Below are 5,374 nucleotides of genomic sequence, written 5' to 3'. Positions count from 1 at the left end.
CGGAATAGAATTTTGATCCACCAAGTTACTTTCTTTGTGACCTAGACAAAGTAACTTAATCTCTCTGAACTACAGATACATACCTCTACAGTGGAGCAGTAAACATCCCCTACATTGTAAGACTGATGAGTGAATAAAATGAGACGATGCATGTGCTTTTTCTAGTGTGGTTCTTGTGACATGCAGTGGACATCTAGTAATGTGACCTGCTCTTCATATGTATCTTGCATGGCTACCATTGAGCAATATTGCACTTAGAAAGAGGGAAACATCAAAGATAAAATCTTGATTATTATAAACATAAAAGGTCTGTTACCTCTTTTGACTCCCATGCAACACTTCTAATTAATGATGATTCCCAAGGCTCCCTGGAGAAGGCAATGGCACCCCACTCCAGTACTGTTGCCTGGAAAATCCCATGGATGGAGGAGTGTGATAGGCTGCAGTCCATGGGGTCACAAAGAGTCAGACACGACTGAGCGACTTCACTTTCACTTTTCACTTTCATGCATTGGAGAAGGAAATGACAACATACTCCAGTGTTCTTGCCTGGAGAATCCCAGGGACGGGGGAGCCTGGTGGGCTGTCATCTATGGGGTCGCACAGAGTCAGACACGACTGAAGCGACTTAGCAGCAGCAGCAGCAGCCCAAGGCTCCCACTTTCAGAGACCACCTGCCAGGTGGATTCTTGCAAGAAAGGGAAAAATCTTATGAACTATATAGATAAGAGAGAGAAACAAGATCACAAAACCATTAAAATCAAATGCAAACTGTGTGAGAGAGTATGAGTGTATGTGTTCATGCTCACAGCTGGAAATATGTCATATAAAAATGAGTGGACTTGGGACTTGGGACTTCCCTGGCACTCTATTGATTCAGACTTTGCCTTTCAGAAGAAGGAGTGTATGTTCAGTCTCTGGTTGAAGAGTTAAGATCCCACACACTTCGCAGACAAAAAACAAAAACATAAAACAGAAGCAATACTATGAAAATTCACAATAAAAACTTGTACAAAATCAATGGACTTAACTGCAAGAAAGGTATGGATAGATTTGATTTTAAATATTCAAAACTTCTATAAATCAAATTTACAAAAGCTGAAAGGCAAATTTAAGACTTGAAAAAATGTTTGCATCCATTATGATAGAAAAAGTTTGCTATTAATGTAATGTCTAGATAATGCTAGTTAATTAAAGAGACAAAAGTCACTGAGAACTAATTTGCTCTGAGAAGGTGGGTAGAAAAACTTTCTCTCTGAAACACAAATATTGAGCTGTGAAAGGAAGGATGGGAATTGTTCATCAGAGGAAATAAGGAAAGGGCAAGCATTTGGGGCTGAGAGAACAGATTTCATGGTTACTCTGGGACTGGTGAACTTGGTAATGGAAGGGATGTGAGAGGTCAGTGAGATGGAGAGCAGAGTGAAGCCAGAAGGACAGAGAGTGAAGCCCACAAGTCCAGCATCTTGTACTATTCTTGACATGCATCTCATGTTGGTAATTTTATGTTTATTTGTGGGTCAGAAGTTGTGACTATTTTTGTTTATCATTGTCCTTCCAGGGGCTTACATAGTGCCTGGTACGTAGAAGGTGCTCAACACATGCAAATGATAGATATATAATTAAAAAGTGAGACCATAAGCATCAACTATAACACAAAATGAACCCGCCAAGTGTATCACATGCCTGTATACAGACACAACACAGAATAGTTAAATGAAACAAAGTACTTAAAATATAGCTTTTAAGATAATAATATATCATGAATAATAATTATTTTTGGAATTGGAAGCTGGCTATACTATGATGTTTGTTAACACAATTCATTACAAAACTATATGAATAAAGAGAAATTGTAACCAAAATCACAATTGATTAGCAAGGCCCCTGTGCAAGGATGACATGCAAATTCGTGAAGTGTTCCATATTTTCAAGAGACTATTATCAGCAGCTATATGCAAATAAAATGGACAACTTGGAAGAAATGGACAAATTCTTAGAGAAGTACAACTTTCCAAAACTGAACCAGGAAGAAATAGAAAATCTTAGCAGACCCACCACAAGCACGGAAATTGAAACTGTAATCAGAAATTTTCCAGCCGACAAAAGCCCAGGACCAGACAGTTTCACAGCTGAATTCTACAAGAAATTTAGAGAAGAAATAACACCTATCCTACTCAAACTCTTCCAGAAAATTGCAGAGGAAGGTAAACTTCCAAACTCATTCTGTGAGGCCACCATCACCCTAATACCAAAACCAGACAAAGATGCCACAAAAAAGGAAAACTACAGGCCAATATCACTGATGAACATAGATGCAAAAATCCTTAACAAAATTCTAGCAAACAGAATCCAACAACATATTAAAAAGATCATACATCATGACCAAATGGACTTTATCCCAAGGATGCAAGGATTCTTCAATATCCTCAAATCAATCAATGTAATATACTACATTAACAAATTGAGAAATGAAAACCATACAATTATCTCAATAGATGCAGAGAAAGCCTTTGACAAAATTCAACATCCATTTATGATTAAAAAAAAAAAAACCCAGAAAGCAGGAATAGAAGGAACATACCTCAACATAATAAAAGCTATATATGACAAACCCTCAGCAAACATTATCCTCAATGGTGAAAAACTGAAGGCATTTCCCATAAAGTCAGGAACAAGACAAGGGTGGCCACTCTCACCACTACTATTCAACATATTTTGGAAGCTTTGGCCACAGCAATCAAAGCAGAAAAAGAAATAAAATGAATCCAGATAAGAAAAGAAGAAGTAAAATTCTCACTGTTTGCAGATGACATGATCCTCTACATAGAAAACCCTAAAGACTCTACCAGAAAATTACTAGAGTTAATCAATGAATATAGTAAAATTGCAGGATATAAAATTAACACACAGAAATCCCTTGCATTCCTATACACTAACAGTGAGAAAACAGAAAGAGAAATTAAGGAAACAATTTCACTCACAATTGCAGCAAAGAGAATAAAATACTTAGGAGTATACCTAAAGAAACAAAAGACCTATATATAGAAAACTATAAAACACTGGTGAAAGAAATCAAAGAGAACACAAATAGATGGAGAAATATGCCATGTTCAGAAGAATCAATACTGTGAAATTGAGTATACTAACCAAAGCAATCTATAGATTCAATGCAACCCCTATCAAGCTACCAACGGTACTTTTCACAGAACTAGAACAAATAATTTCACAATTTGTATGGAAATATAAAAAAAAAAAAACTAGAATAGCCAGAGCAATCTTGAGAAAGAAGAATGGAACTGGAGGAATCAACCTGCCTGACTTCAGGCTCTACTACAAAGCCACAGTCATCAAGACATTATGGTACTGGCACAAAGACAGAAATATAGATCAATGGAACAAAATAGAAAGCCCAAAGATTAATCCACGCACCTATGGACACCTTATCTTTGACAAAGGAGGCAAGAATATACAATGGAGTAAAGACAACCTCTTTAACAAGTGGTGCTGGGAAAACTGGTCAACCACTTGTAAAAGAATGAAACTAGAACACTTTCTAAAACCATACACAAAAATAAACTCAAAATGGATTAAAGATCTAAACATAAGACCAGAGACTATTAAACTCCTAGAGGAAAACATAGGCAAAACACTCTGCGACGTAAACCACAGCTGGATCCTCTATGACCCACCTCCCAGAATATTGGAAATAAAAGCAAAAATAAACAAATGGGACCTAATTAACCTTAAAAGCTTTTGCACAACAAAGGAAACTATAAGCAAGGTGAAAAGACAGCCTTCAGAATGGGAGAAAATAAGAGCAAATGAAGCAATGGACAAAGAATTAATCTCAAAAATATACAAGCAACTCCTGCAGCTCAATTCCAGAAAAATAAACGACCCAATCAAAAAATGGGCCAACGAACCAAACAGACATTTCTCCAAAGAAGACATACAAATGGCTAACAAACACATGAAAAGATGCCAAACATCACTCATTATCAGAGAAATGTAAATCAAAACCACAATGAGGTACCACTTCACACCAGTGAGAATGGCTGTTATCCAAAACTCTACAAGCAATAAATTCTGGAGAGGGTGTAGAGAAAAGGGAACCCTCTTACACTGTTGGTGGGAATGCAAACTAGTACAGCCACTGTGGAGAACAGTGTGGAGATTTCTTTAAAAACTGGAAATAGAACTGCCATACGACCCAGCAATCCCACTCCTGGTCATACACACTGAGGAAATGAGATCTGAAAGAGACACGTGTGCCCCAGTGTTCATTGCAGTACTGTTTATAGTAGCCAGGTCATGGAAGCAACCTAGATGTCCATCAGCAGACAAATGCATAAGAAAACTGTGGTATATATACACAATGGAATGTTACTCAGACATTAAAGAATACATTTGAATCAGTTCTAATGAGGTGGATGAAACTGAAGCCTATTATACAGAGTGAAGTAAGCCAGAAAGTAAAGCACCAATACAGTATACTAACGCATATATATGGAATTTAGAAAGATGGTAATGATAACCCTGTATGTGAAGCAGCAAAAGTGTCACAGATGTATAGTACAGTCTTTTGAACTCTGTGGGAGAGGGTGAGGGCAGGATGATATTGGAGAATGGCATTGAAACATGTAAATTATCATATGTGAAACAAATCACCAGTCCAGGTTCAATGCGTGATACAGGGTGCTCAGGGCTGGTGCACTGGGATGACCCAGAGGGATGGGATGGGGAGCTAGGTGGGAGGGGGCTTCAGGATGGGGAACACAGGAACACCCATAGTGGATTCAAGGTAATATATGACAAAAACAGTACAATATTGTAAAGTAAAAAATAAATAAATAAATAAAACTGAAAAAATAAAAAGAGAGAGAGAAAATGCTTTTGAGAAAATGTATGAGCCATTACTATAGCTAGCAGCCAGGACAGAGCCTCTCACTAAATGGGGATACAAAAGACAGTTTCTTAACCCAACCAAGAATAGGTATTTTAAAACTGCAGCCAGTAGGATATTCTACAAAACGCTAAAATATTTGTTAAATTCGTGAGCAGGCCATCTACTTCAACTTCTATCTCCCCATATTATCCTGAATGATTAGAGATAGGGGTCCACAAAGTGTGGGATGCACCACAGGAGGTGAACAGCAGGTGAGCAAGCAAAGCTTCACCTGTATTTACAGCCACTTCCCGTCACCAACATTACCACCTGAGCTCTACCTTCTGTCAGATAGTGATGCCACTGGATTCTCATAGGAGAGAAAACTCTACTGTGAACTGTGCATATGAGGGACCTAGGTTGTGTGCTCCATATGAGAATCGAATGCCTGATGATCTGAGGTAGAGTGAAACAGTGATGCTAGTG

General features: G+C 37.9%; 1 non-coding gene across 1 annotated transcript; it reads left to right on the top strand.

Annotated features, from left to right (window-relative positions):
- The first annotated feature begins 1,823 nt into the window (after window positions 1–1,823).
- LOC136156780 (U6 spliceosomal RNA) lies at window positions 1,824–1,932 on the top strand. The gene has a single exon (XR_010661258.1). It is a non-coding gene; the product is annotated as a U6 spliceosomal RNA (small nuclear RNA).
- Window positions 1,933–5,374: the final 3,442 nt, after the last annotated feature.

The sequence above is a fragment of the Muntiacus reevesi genome, chromosome 1 (assembly GCF_963930625.1).
Source record: "Muntiacus reevesi chromosome 1, mMunRee1.1, whole genome shotgun sequence".
Classification (NCBI taxonomy): domain Eukaryota; kingdom Metazoa; phylum Chordata; class Mammalia; order Artiodactyla; family Cervidae; genus Muntiacus; species Muntiacus reevesi.
The sequence above is the reverse complement of the archived record's forward strand: the minus strand, read 5'-3'. Positions and strand labels throughout refer to the sequence as shown.